The sequence below is a fragment of the Aedes aegypti genome, chromosome 1 (assembly GCF_002204515.2).
Source record: "Aedes aegypti strain LVP_AGWG chromosome 1, AaegL5.0 Primary Assembly, whole genome shotgun sequence".
NCBI lineage: Eukaryota > Metazoa > Arthropoda > Insecta > Diptera > Culicidae > Aedes > Aedes aegypti.
In genome coordinates, this window is record NC_035107.1 from 291,570,993 (window position 1) to 291,586,519 (window position 15,527).

Genomic DNA, 15,527 nt, shown 5'->3' on the forward strand with positions numbered 1-15,527 from the left:
CATCCAATAGGTGGCGCTAGTGAGCATGCAGATTTATGATTGCTAATATCTGAGGAACCCGATTACATCGAAAGATGAAGTTTTCAGCTAAATGGATCAGTAAATCTAGTAAAAACTTGTGATGGGCCACATTTGGTTCGGAATTCTTCCACTAGATGGTGCTACTGAATATGCTATATTTACAACCCAAATGTCTAGGATCGTGATTACATAATCATGAAAATGATATCTTCAGTTGTTTATTTCTGAGACGAGACTCACGGAGACCGTCTTCTTTTTCTGCGATTGCTGAGTTTTTTCTTATTCTACTTAGTGTTTACATCAATCTTGCGCGAGCCGTTCAAGCTCTCACATGACCAACTCAGCCATAAACTATTGCGTTTGCATCACACCGAAGCATAAACGGGATTTTGAGTGAAATTTCATGCCAGCAAACGTAGCAGACATTAGTCTTGTGTTAAGATTTATCAGCATCTTTGGAAAAATTGCTCCGTTGACTGAGGTTTTTCATAATAGTTTATTTTGAATACTTTTCACTTTTTCAGCCATGAAAACAACGGGCTGCATTTGACGTTTCGTGACAGCGGAATCTGGGCTGCATATTTATTTATTTTTTTACATAACTCGTTTGTTTCGAAGGCTCAGGTGCCGTTGGGTAAAAATCTGGGCTGCATATGACGTTGATATTTTTCCTCTTCGCGAGTTTCTATCAAGTTTATTCTATTCAAGGCTAAAGTATGTAGTAATAATCCGTTTGTTTTGAAATCATCCCACCAAACAGCGCTATACAGCATGAAAATTCCATAAGTAAATACTTCAGAATATTAACTACAGTCAAACTTCCAGTCGATATTTATGGAATCATCGACTCATGGAACAGATATTCTTTCGAAAGCTGATTGAAGGGAGCTGTGGAACATCGACTTATGGAGGTTTGACTGTAAATATGGCGTCTTCTGTTCTATTTACAAACTGTGTTGGATTTTTCTCGAAACTAACAGCTTCCTGGCTCCTATTACAAAAAACCCTAAGAAATCATGGCTGAACTGTGTTTGGTTAGGAATTATATTAATTTTCCTTTCTATATCAGCTGCACCAGCAATTTTTATAAAATTCGTTCTCATATTCATTTTTGACATCGTTTTTTCAATAGAATTGCTTTCCGAGTACACGACACTGAAGAAGGTCTTACAATTGAGATTAAAATACGCGTATCTATCAAATCTGTCATCTTTCATTCATCTTATGGTATTTTACTATACTACTTGAAGTTCAAGATTATCCAGAAAGTAGGGTTATCCACAGAATTTGTTTATATAGAGATGCGTGAATACAGAAATCTAAGAACTTTCAAACGTTGTTCCAATCGAGCAATAGGCCTTTTCACGAGATGTTTCAAATCAACTGATTCGTAAGGTCTTTGAAGTCTTGAATAGAAATGACAGTCCCTTGAATGCACCTGTCCTCCACCGATAGAAACGAATGGAAACACGGACCTGTCTCATGAAAAGGCCTGTCCAATGGGCGGCAGAAAGCTGTTATACAAAAATGAAGAGGGGTGTGTGTTAGTGCATAGCGACATGAAAGTGACGTCTCCGGTTATCTCGGTCTATTATGGCGACTCACGGGATGACACGCACTCTACAACATTTTTCGAATCACCTCGAATGTGATAGAAGAGTGCATGGTGGGGTCACAACAAATTCCCCATCTCTGTCATCTACTGCTGGAATTGTTGACATTTTTTATATGGAGTTTCGAGGTTACGTCAGGCGTGCAACGATCTATAGTCAATGCCTGTGTTGTTTATAAATAAATTCAAAATGCTCTCGGTGCATCTCTAGTATAATCATATTTTCTGGGTTTATCATTATAGTCAACGCTCCACGATTGCTCTGATAATTGAAGGGATAATCGGCTCATTGTAATATCGCGTTATGTACAGTATCAGGTATCAGGTATCAGAAGGCCGGCTCCAAAGGCACGTTCCCCACCAGTTGGGAGATTTGTGCCATCGCCATATTTGAGCCTATTTCATCATCTACCCGATGGGAGAGGAAAGGGAAGGGAAAGATGGGAGGAAATAGGAGTGGGGTCCCTTGAAGAGGGAAGATCGCATAAGCGAAATGAGAGCATGTAGCTCCATACCACAATGGGTTCGAACAGCGCCCTAAAAAGGGCACTGCAAAACGCATGAGCGTAAAGAGAGCCTATAGCTCATTACCACAGCGGGTTAAGAATAACAGGATGTCCTGAAGATTCAGGCTTCTGTATTCAGTTTCACTTAATAAGTGTTTACCAAGTAATTGGAATCGCATTTGCGCAAAAACTGGACAGTTACATATCAGGTGATACGAAGTTCCATAATCGGAGTCACAACTATCACACACAAATGAGTCAGCACGCTGAATATTTGCCATGTGATAGTTGAGTCGGCAGTGGCCTGTCAACGCTCTGACCAAGAGACTGCAATTCTGCTTTGACAGATTTGTTAAATACTTCGCCACCTTTGGAGATGGCTCAGTAATATACAATTTTGTTTGACGACACGACTCCAAACTATTCCAATATTGCTTGTGCTGAGTTGCCGCCCAAGAGTTTATCTGAAGCTTCACCCAGCACTTCGAAATTGGAATAGCCGGCTCAGGGCCAATGAAGTCATGCGATGCTCCATCGCGAGCTAGCTCATCAGCCAATTCATTTCCAGCGATGGAAGAATGGCCAGGTACCCATACAAGGTTTACAGAGTTGACTGAATTCAGTTCCTCAATTTGAGTTCGACATGCGATAACAAGCTTCGACCTTGAGTTGGCCGAAGCGAGAGCTTTTATAGCAGCCTGACTATCTGAACAGAAGTATATGACTTTACCCATTACGCGCTGTTGAAGTGCTGATTGCACTCCACACATAAGAGCAAATATTTCCGCCTGAAAAACGGTGCAGTTTCTACCAAGTGAGTAAAACTGATTCAGCCTTAGCTCACGAGAATATACTCCTGCACCAGCTCTACCTTCAAGAAGGGAGCCATCAGTGTAACATACTATATTGTTTGATATACTTCTTTCCAAATAGCCAGACGTCCACTCTTCCCGTGAAGGGAATTGTGTGATAAATGTCCTGTAAGGAAAGTGACAAGCAATTGTGAGATCACTTGGAGCAAGGACAATTTTGTCCCAATTCACCAAAAGTGGAAACAACGCAGTGTGTGTAGATCTACGATTCACTGGATTTTTCTCCAGTAGATCCAGTACCCATAAACGGTAAGAGCAAGAAAGTGCTTCTTGTTTAAGATATATGTGTAGTGGCGCAACGTCGAAAAGGGCCTCGAGCGCTGCTGTGGGAGTTGTAGAGAACGCACCAGACATCGCCATCAAGCACATCCTTTGGAGATGGCCCAATTTTGATTGGATTGTTCTCACTTCGCCCTTTTGCCACCACACAAGACATCCATATGCCAATATTGGTCGAACAACTGTTGTGTAAATCCATTTGATATATTTGGGTTTGAGGCCCCAAGTTTTACCAAAGGTTCGCCGGCATTGACCGAAGGCCATACAAGCTTTTTTGACTCTGAAATCAATGTGAGCTGTCCATAAAAGTTTGGAATCTAGAATGACTCCGACATACTTTACTTGATCAGTCACATTAATCTCAGTGCCAAAAAGACGTAAAGGTCGAATTCCATCGCGGTTTCGTCTTTCCGTAAAAAGAACAATAGATGTTTTATTCGGGTTAACCGAAAGGCCATATTGGCGACACCAACTCTCGACTACCTGAAGAGCACTTTGCATCAGGTCGAATAGGGTGCTTATGCACATACCAACTATCAGAGCTAGATAGTCGTCGGCAAATCCATAAGTTGGAAAACCGCAATTTTTGAGTTGCCTCAATAGCGTATCTGCTACGAGATTCCACAAAAGTGGTGACAAGACTCCCCCTTGAGGGCATCCGCAAATACTCAATTTTCGAATCGCTGCTTGACGCAATGTCGAGAAGAGATGTCGGTTTTTGAGCATTTGATGAATCCAATTGGTAATCATTGTAGATAGCCCATGGTTTCGTGCGGCTTCCAATATGGCATCGAAAGACACGTTATCAAAGGCACCCTCAATATCCAAGAAAACACCCAAGCACGATTGCTTCTGAGCGAATGCTTTCTCGATATCGTATACAACTTTGTGTAAAAGAGTCACAGTGGACTTTCCAGATTGGTAAGCATGTTGATTCACATGAAGAGGCATGTTTGCCAAATAAACATCACGGATGTGATGATCGATAATGCGTTCCAGACATTTCAGAAGAAAAGAGGTCAGACTGATTGGTCTAAAACTCTTCGCTTCCTCATACGACGCACGTCCTCCTTTTGGGATAAACTTTACAGTAATATCACGCCAGGATTTGGGAATGTACCCGGTAGCAAAACTGCTTACAAGTAGCTTTTTCAAAACATGTTTGATAGACTCAAATCCCTTTTGGAGCAGAACAGGATAAATCCCATCCGCTCCTGGAGATTTGAAAGGAGCAAAACTATTAAGTGCCCATTGAATCGATTCAGTAGTTACGATACTGCGAGCCGAGGCCAGAGACTCGTAACTACATGAAAAGACATTTGGTTCATCCGTAGATGCTATGTCCACACATCCGGGGAAGTGTGTATTGAATAAACATTCTAAAACTTCTTCATCGGAAGAAGTAAAGTCACCATTAGGTAAGCGAATTTCGTTCACTTGGAAATCCTTAGATTTTGCAAGGATTTTGTTCAGCCGACTGACTTCACTCAAACTGGAAACATTTGTACAAAGGTTTTTCCAGCCGGATCGTTCAGCAGAACGAAGAGCCTTCTTGTAAGCCTTGCGAGCCGACTTGAACGACTCTGATCCAGCTGAACGGCGTCTGTTCCAACTCCTTCTACATTGTTTCCTGAGTCTAGTCAGATCGGAATTCCACCATGGGGTCCCTCTTGTAGTCTTTACAGACCGCAGAGGACATGCTTCTTCAAAAGCTTCCATAATGTAGGATGTTGTAGTATCAACGGCATCATCCAGATCACTTGGATTTTCAATGGACGGAGAATATCCATGAAATTTGGTCGCAACCAATTCAATATAGAGTTCCCAGTTTGTTGATCGGGGATTCCTAAAACGCAAAGTCTGCGCAGTTACATTTGAATGTTCAAAGAAGATGTAGCGATGATCAGATAATGATTCCTCATCTGATACATGCCAATTCGTCAACTCGTGACTGATTCTATTCGAGCAGAGCGTTATGTCTAACACTTCTTCTCTATTAGAAACCATGAAGGTTGGGCGATTGCCTATGTTAAGTAATCCAAGGTCTGTACTACTTAAGTATTCCATCAGACTGGAGCCTCTCAAATTGATATCCGAGCTGCCCCAGATGATGTGATGAGCATTGGCATCACTGCCCACAATCAGCGGAAGGCCTTTTGTTACGCAGTGTACGACAACTCGTTTGAAGTCATCCGTTGGGGATGGCTCATCATGTGGTAAATATACCGAACAATAGACGCATTTCCTGTTGAGGTCACCAACAGAAACATCGATTGTGACAGCACATACATCTCTGGTAGTTAACTCAGAAATGAGTGTAGCAACAATTGCTTTATTAACGAGCACGCATGCGCGGGGCATGGAGCGCGAGTTTGCCATTTCAAGCTTGCTAAAAGTAGCAAAAACTGGGTCCACAAGGTTACCTAGATAGAAGTTACCTCTACGAAAGTAGGGTTCTTGAACTAGCGCCACTTGGGCTGCACCATTTTGCATGAGTCTGCAAAGATTGATCGTTGCTGTTCTTTTATGCTGAAGATTGATCTGAGCTAACCTAACCGTAGCCACTACCCAAACTAGGCAGAATTAAGCTTTTTGCAATCTCAGCACGAAAAAGACCAGCAACGAAAAAAACAGATCGGTATCTATTTAAAGTCGCCAAAGGCGAAAGAGCACAGAATACACTGTGTAAAACGCATAATGCGAATCCATATAGGTGATAATTTAAATTAAATGTCAACATATTCATAATCCCACCCTTATTAAGCCTCAAGATAGAGACTGAAGAAGGGCAGCCGATTATCTCGGAGAAACACAAGGTCACCTGCACCATTGCTCCGGGTAGCACAGGAAGGACTCAATACTGTGGAGGGCGCCCTGGTGGGCGCCTGTGGGGTGGCTCCGTTTGCGGTTAGGTTTTATTTAGACCCCCCTAACCATTCATTCTTAGGCACGGTACGCATCACACCATAAATTAGGGGTCACCTGTGAGGTGGACTTTTACCACCGGAACAGGCAGTCCGTAGTGTTAATTCTTAGCCAGTTGAAACAACCGCTACCGACACTACGCGGCTATCTAGGCTGCTCGGGAAAAGGAGGGTAATATTGATGATTAACTCCTGACGTGCCCAAGCTTTTCAGCCGGTTACGTCAGGCGTGCAACGATCTATAGTCAATGCCTGTGTTGTTTATAAATAAATTCAAAATGCTCTCGGTGCATCTCTAGTATAATCATATTTTCTGGGTTTATCATTATAGTCAACGCTCCACGATTGTTCTGATAATTGAAGGGATAATCGGCTCATTGTAATATCGCGTTATGTACAGTACCTTGGAAAGCTGTTGTTGGGGATAATAACAGTAAACATGAAATTTGAATTTTAGTATGATTCCATGAGTCGATATCGAGTAGCGAAAAATTGGCTCATGGAAATATCACAATTGGGTTTATTCTACGACTGGCGTGAGGTGACAATTGTCGATGTCGTATAGCGAGGTGACAATTCTCGTTCTATTCAAATTTAGACATTGAAATAGTAAATCATCGTATAACATTAGGGGTATTCACTTAACAGCGTAAACTGCTGTGTAAGTCCTGCTAAATTGATTATCTGAAATGTTTCAAGATATTGCGTAAATAAACAATGAAGCATTTCAGAATGTTGAAAATCAATTTAAGAATGCTTTGGTAATATCAGTATGACAGTTTTGAGTTCAGTATTTATCAGGATTCTAACGCGAAATTTTTTTTTTCTTTGGAAATAATTTGTATGTTTTCGTTTATCCATTTATTACTTGAGCTTAAAAAAAAATGAACAATCTTTCCCAGGTAAGTTAATTTGTGTCTTCTCGTGTATCGTGTAAGTGAGACAAAGAAAGATTAAATCATTTATAGCTCAATGCGGGTGCCGATGTCCTGTGGATGTAACAAGCAAGAGAACCTTCAATTCGGAGAAAGCGTGCCTGATCTTCCAAATGCAACAATACTATTGCCTTCGGATTTATTTGGCAGTCAGAAATAAATTAAGACTAGTGCATATCGAAGAAAGTGATTCGTGATTGATTTGTTATATATTAGACAGACACCGGAAGCTACAGACCGAGAAGATCTTCGACAAACATTGCTAATGGTCACAGTAGCGTTGCTACCAAATGAGCTCCTAGGCAGTAATTTCCAATTACAAATAATTTTATGAAATAAAGTATTATATAATGTTGCCGTAAATAATATTTGCCTTATTTTTTTCCTTGAATTCAAACCCACAAACATTATTTTAGATTCGAACCATACCGCTTAATGTCTAGCTCTGTGGTAAAGCATTTTTTCAACTATCGCCGATTCCCGAAAACTGCAAACGGTTATGGTTGTTAGAGCCATATTGAATATGGTAAAATAATTACCATAAACCATTTTCCGTAGTGTTGTGGAAATATGCGGGCGAAAAAATGCTGAGAACTAAGGATTACCATTAAAGATGGTGTGGAGTTTTGTAAACGTAATTCAACTTTACAATTGTGTAAGAGGATAGGTTAGATTGACGCATCAAATGCGTTTAAAGGCGAAACAATGCAGATCGGGCTGTATCTCTCCCACAGATTACAAGAGCGAGTTGATGATCTGAAGCTAGCTGCAAGAAACCGACGAATTATTCCTGCAGTGCATTTGGCCAAATCATGCTGTACATCGAACTTGGTCGTTTCCGGTAAAGTTTCTATAAGCCAACAGCTAATTATTCAAACTCAACCAGTTCGACTATAAAGTGTGATAAAGACGAGTAACTTGTATTTGAAAGATTTGATTTCCCAAATTGAATCTAAAACATTTCTTAGGCTTGAACAACAACTTGACTTTCTCAGCGGACGACTAGATCATTCATCTCACATTTGACATTTGGAAGGAATATTTCATGCGAAATATTTCATGACTGAATATACGCAGAATTACGTTTTACGCAGTTTTAAGTGAATACCCCTATTGTTCATAATTAATGCTATATCATAACATATTTAGGAAACCCATTGCATTGGGGTCGAAAACAAATGTTACCAAAACCGAACAGTAATTACAGTGGATCCACAATTAAGAATCGTCCACAATTTATGAATCAGCTGACTTTAAATGACAAAATAACAACAAAAATCAACACAAAACATCACGTAAACAATTTTACTCAAAATAAATTATAAGCGAAAATGTTTCCGTGATGTTTGTGCTATTTTTTACTGTTATTTTGTCCTTTGAAGGCAGCTGATTCATAAATTATGGGTGATTCTTAATTGTGGATTCACTGTATGTTGTGAAAAATTCGGTTTGCCGATATCTCGGTAGAATATATTCCGAGATTCGATTTTAAAAACTATCGAATTCTCAGCTCTTGGGTTCTTGGCGAAATGTTTTGCTGAGGTCGGAGACATAATGTTAGTGTCTACCATATATCCGGTTCAACGTATCATGAGAATTTCCGAAATGATTCTACCTGTAAACCGCGTAGATATAGTGCGTCTTATGTGAGAACTTCTGTGCGTTTTACGAAGTCTTTTCACGCAAGCATAATCAATGTATTCATCAGAAGTTCGTTCAATGGGCTAAATGTAAAAAAAAGTTCAATTTTAATCTAGAATTCGAGAATGAACCTTATATCTCTCATTTTACGTTGTGCTTGCCTATTGATTCATTAATTGCGAAATATTTAAACATTTGACAAAACGTGCACTGATAGCCCAAATATCAGCATAATAAGATGTTTAAAAAATAAAATGCTCACTGGCGCCGAATTACATAATTCCAAATATAATTGCCCATAACATGTCAGCACTTTGCTTACTTAATAACTTTGACGAAGACGTCAAGTTTTAAAATAATCGGGAACTCGAGATTCTGTATAAGAAAACTTTGAATCAGGACCTCTAGTGTAGCCTGATGTGAGTTTTTAAAATCTAGCCGGCCACTGTATTTTAAATTGAATGTGGAAGAATTTCAAGTATATTTTACCCCTCACAAGTTGGCCCGTGATCAACAACTTCATCATAGACATCATCTTTCTAATCTTTTGTTTTCCTAATCAGGATCCTGAAATATATGCTGTCGAAAAAATACATAAACCGTGTTCTGTAAGAATTTCTAATCAAACGGCATAGCACATGTTTAGTCCTTAATCTACTAAACAGCTTTGCTGAAGACACCATCATGCTAAAATATCGCTATCCTGAGATTGCCGCGATCAAAATACAGCATGCTCACTACCCGGATAAAAACGTATCATTCAGTGAATGGAATAAACCATTAATGTACAATATAACGTATTAGATACAATACAGCGTATTGTAATTGAATGTCGAGCAATATTATTCTTGTTTGGATATATAATTCAAAAACAATATAATATATTGTAACAGAACATTGTATTGTTTTTAATTGGTTTTATACCTTACAATTTTGGTCAAATTCCTATTTTCGCGTAAAACAACTGTTGCTTTTTTCTATGTAGCTTTGCTGAAAGAAATAAACAAAACAAGTTCAGAAAGCAAGAAATGTTGGGTGAAAAATATTCAAAAAGTAAAAATAAGTAGTTTTTTAGAAGTCACTTGACATGAGCTGTAACGACGAATGCAATCATGATACAGTTCGTTGAATTGTTTTTGTATTGTACAACAATACACGAATTGCTAATCAAGACAATACATGAACATTATATCGTATTGTATTTTCAAAATTTTTGTATGAGAAAATATCTATATTTGTATTGTTACGATACTTAACCACCCATACATTATATTGCAAAAATCTCATATACCGTACAGTGAACTGTTCAAAACAATATATTGTACTGTAATTGTATTGTCATTTTACATATACTGTATTGTATTTCCAATATATTGAATGGTACTGTTACAATACGTTATATTGTTTTTGTATTGTATTTTTTATTCGGGTAGCGCCATCTGGTAGTAGAATTTCAAGTTAGGTGGCCTATCACATGACCTATCACCCACTCAACACTGCCAAGAGATCGTGTAATCAGGACGACCAGAAATCCGATTCTTAATGGAAGGTGCACTATACACGATCGAAAAATATATGTTCTTAATTTGTAAGACGCTGTTGATATGTGAAATGAACAAATACAATTTACGACACGAATACACTCTTTGAGTGTAAAGTGTCTTTAATAAACAAAAAATACTTTTGTTTAAGACGTCAACTTTCTAGATAATCGGGATCCTGAGATATATGTGTTCGAAAAATGTCATGCTCACTAGCGCCATCTGGTGAAAGAATTCAGAATTGATTAAATCATCACATATTAGTCCTTGAACTACTGAACAACTTTGCCGAAACCACCATCTTTCTAAAAAATCAGGATCCTGAGATATTCGTGATTGAAATATTGTGTACTCACTAGCGCCATCTGATAGCAGAATTTCAAGTTAGATGGTCTATAATATGTTAGTGCATGACCTACTGAACAACTTTGCCGAAGACACCATCGTGCTAAACAATCTAGATCCTGAGATATTTGTGTTCGAGAAGTTGCATTGCAAAATGTCCCCTTCATCGGTTCCCCCGGGGAACAATCCGATGGCCACTGGAAGTTGAGGATGTTTCCAAAGTTTCATTTGTCCACTGACCAATTGGTACCGTTGAACTGAAGAAATTTGCCGAAGACATCAATACTCTATCTTGCCTAGTTTTAGATTTATAATCAAAATGCTCCGCGTGTACTCAGTACACGATGCGACCACTCGTGTGACGGGCCCGGTAAAAAAAAGTTACACGAGCGGTCGCACTGGTGTACTGAGTACACGCGTAAAAACTTAGGTTAAAAACACGATGTTTTCGAATACTTTTCGTTGATTTTTTCGGAAAATTTCTTCTGTACAAGCAAAAAGAAGAGTAGATCTTGGAATAGGACCAACACCCGGATCAATTTGAAGAGATTATCAACGTGTTTTTCGGCTTTTCGCAAAGTGCGTGTACTCAGTACACTAGGGCGACCGACGGTGGGTTAAAACAACTTAACGTTAGGTAAACTCGAAAGAACCCAAATTTGGCTTATTCCATTGAACTTCGACGCAGGGTCGGTGTGCCTCTCTCTATTTTTGACAACATTGCTGTTGCAAGAGAGGCAAAACAACCCAACCGTGGGTAAAAACTAAATGCAGTTTACCCAACTTTGAGTAAAAAGAACTTATTTTTTCGGTAGTCTGATTTCTCCGTGTATGTTAACCACTTTATTATTGTTTTAGCCAATATCTACCATTTTCGTATACATGTCTACGTGCACTCATTTACTTAGATACATTCGAGAGTGATTGGAATGTTCAAACAAAAAATATATATTTATTAATAAACACTACGACCAAGGTAGGTGAAAAAATATAACAAAACAAATGGTCGTTGAGCTATAACAAACTGCCCAATTTTAAACACACGATCGGCTGAATTGCGTGAACAGAATCAAATGAAAGCGTTTGTATTATACCGAATAGAACAGAAGAGAAAAAAAATTAAGCGTAAAGAACTACGATGCACTGCTACATTCATTATGAATCTTGTAGAAATCAAGACTTTTTTAATTAGTTATCTTCGATCCCTAAGCGTCGCTACTAGTATCTAAATAGTTCGCTGTTTTCATGAAAATAGTAGCCACGCTAAAAACAGGCTTCAAATCGCGGCGAGTTGAGGTACGGTGAGTGTGAGTCGTGCGCTGTTCGGTTTGGTGGCGTTGCGGCAATACTTTCGAACATGAGCATTCCATAGCCGAAACCAGGCATTGCATATCATCCCATCTTTCGATCTTCTGAGCATGACATGGATCGAATTGTGAGAGATCATCTTAGAGCTCTGTGATCGATTTTTTGTCAATATCTGATGCTCAGATGAGTCATCTTGAACTAGAGATGGACAAAACAGTTCTTTTCAATGAACAGTTCTCGTTCGTTCCGTTCTCGAAAGAGAACTAGTTCTTTTGAACCGTTCTTTCGTTATTTCGAGAATTTTTTTATATTTTCGCCTTAAGAATAATGTATTACGTCAAAAGTTAAAAAAAATCATCTAAATCGTGATTTTTTTATTGATTAGAACATTTATGTTAGATAAAATTGAACTAAATGCCTTATTTCGATACTAGCATAGCTATTTTCGACAAAACTTTCCAATTTACGGTTCAACCGAAAACTACCGCAGCTGACCTTACTGATTTTCACTGAAATATCATCAGTGAGTTTCCACAATCATGAATGTTGTTTTCAGTTGTTTTTCAAATTATTTTTCTCTGCACTGCAATTATACTGATTGAATCATTGATAGAATGCTTTTTAAAGTTTCAGTATAAGTTTCACAGCTGCGGCTACGCAGACCGGAAAACTTTCCTAACAATAACATTGTGAACTATTTAATGGAAAATAAATTGCAAAATGAAAATATAAGTAATTCTTTCTTTGCGCTTTCCTTTGCGCGCCAAGCCTGGTCCATCCATACTTAACCATATCCAGCTAATCCAGACAAACGATGAATGAATGAAATGATTGATTCGAAGCGACGAGGAATCATCACTCACACAAACACATTTCAATAGTTGATCGTTTGTCGCCAGTGTTGCCACAAGTACAGATTTATCTGGAAAGGTACAGATTTTCTGATAGTTTTTGGTAAAGATTCTGTTTACAAACTAAATAGGATTTTAAGAGTAGCTTTCAAAAATTTATGATGGACGTGGTACAGATTTTGGGTACAGATTTTTAAAATCTCTGGTACAGATCAAAAAGACTTTTGAGCTTTCGTTTCAGATATAAATGTGGCAACACTGTTTGTCGCACCGAGCCAAGAGCGGAGTGTATCGTTTTTCATTCGCTTCGTTTCTCTTTGCCGTTCGATCGGCGAGAACGATGAGATGCATACCGAACGGTTCTCTTCTTCACGTTCGTTGCGTTCGTTCATTCGCAGTTCGCATTCAGTAAACCGTTTTTGTTGAACTACCGTTCTCAAAAAAAGAACTATGACTCATTCGTTCACCGCAAAGAACTAGGGTCAGTGTTCCCTTAGTGGACAGTCCCCTATAGTCGCACTAGTGGCTTTTTACGGCCGTTTTGCTATAAATCTTTTCAAAATATTTTTTGACATGAAGATCAGGAGCTATTTATCTAAGTACCATTAACCCACAGCTTCATTTTGTTCAAAAAATGATTGAAATAATTAGTTTTGCTTAAAATTTGAGCTCCCTTGCGCCTATAGTAAACCTACTGTTCCTATAGTAGCACTACTGAGAGAAACTATTTTTTATTATACGAAATAATTAATGAATTAGGAACTTTTTTTTATATCAAACGGAAGCTTTTGATCCACATGTTGAAGGAAAAATATTAAAGCTTTGTAAAAATACAGTTTTGATTGGTATTCTGCCATCGCCGTGATGCTAGTGCTACTATAGGAACAGAAATTAGAAATAGTGCTACTATAGGCACAAGCGATAATAAATACAAACATATGAGTTTTTGTAGTTTTCATATTTTTTTCCACAAAATCAAGATGAAAAGCTGTCAGATGATGTAAAAATAATGACGCTAGCGTTATTTTTCGATTTTATACGAATATTTGTTCTTAACTATGCGGCTATTGGTACATCAACCCTAGTTCTTTTGAACCGTTTGCGAACGGTTCGCTCATCTCTATCTTGAACTCAGCAATCCGTTCGATTTACTTGACGGAAGTTTACACATTCGACAAGGAACGGAACTCATCAATCACAATCATGGTTAGTAACCAATACTTTTCAAAATAAGATCTCGTTTTATTTTCATTGACCTTTTAAGGGTTTGCTGAATTTCTCTGTCAACCCTGCTGGGGAGTCGGAAAAAAAATGATAATTTTAGATAAAAATGCAATTATTAGAATTAATAAAAATAGTTTTAGTTGATAATAAGAGACATGTAGAATATCCTCAAAAAATCGTTTATTAGTCTCTCCAGATTTTTCAAAGGGATATTTCAATATATTTCCAGATGTTCTGCTAAAATGACTTCAAGGATCCCTGCAACTGCTAAATGCAGTATTAAAATACAGACCCATTTTCAAGATTGACCACATTACGCTAGGAGGGATTATGGGCTACTCTCACATATTTTTAAGAAGTCGGAGAGAAATATTCTAGGTGTTTCCTTTAAATTTTCTCCGAGGTTTCCTTTAATGGGTCCTATAGATGATTCCTTGTATAATCCATCCAGTGGAATATCCCAGAAATTCACTTCAAGGGTAACTCCAGTAATGATTCAACGAGTGTTTCCAGAAATATTTCAATACATATCCTTAGAAATTCTCAAGAGAATACAATGTGAATTTCTTTGAGGGTCATCGTAAAAAAATCTCTTGTGATTCTGTCACAAATTTCTCTAAAGGATTCATCTTAGGATTGGTTTTGAAATAGTTGCAGTAAGGATTACAAGATTTTTCCAGAATTTCTTCTTGAATTTAATCATACATTCAGAGATTCTTCTCAGGAGTGGATTTCTTTATGTATTACTGCTAGAATTTTCTAGATGTTTCTCGAAATTTGTCGAGATAACAATCGGGATTAACCTAAAATAATCCCGTTAGACCTCTTCTACAAATTGCACCAATAGCTCCTGCATAATATTCGCCAAAATTTCCTCTATCTATTTTATTAGGAATCGCTGCAGCATTTTTTTTCTTTGAGCTCAGAAAGAATGCCTCCAGATTCATCCGTAGATTTTCAAAGAATTTCTCCATTAACTATTTCCAGACTTTGACTAAAGGTCATTGATTATTCATTTCCAGAGTTCTTCCAGAAATTTTTGGGTGTGTAACAATTAACTCAATTTTGAGTAGTTTTGGTAAAAACTTCGAGCATACATAACTTCATGACTTGTATGAAGTATAACTGTTCAACATTTTTTGTTTCAGTCAGAGAACTTTTTTACCACACTAGTTTCGAACTCTTTCCTCATCGGTGAAGCAAAAGTTCGTTTAAAGTGAAGATGAATCGAAGCCAAACCTCACATTGTCAAGAGCACACAACTAGAGAACCAGATATCCGTTCAAGCTGAAAACATGATCGATTAGTCACTCGCCAGGGTGTGAATATCAAAAATTCAATAGCAGTTTGCCAACACACAACTATATTTAGTAATTCAACTTTTTGAAACGAGAAATCAGCAAAAAAAAACACCTAGAAATTTTAATTTAGTTCACTTGAATTTTGACGGGTTTTCACACACTGCCCT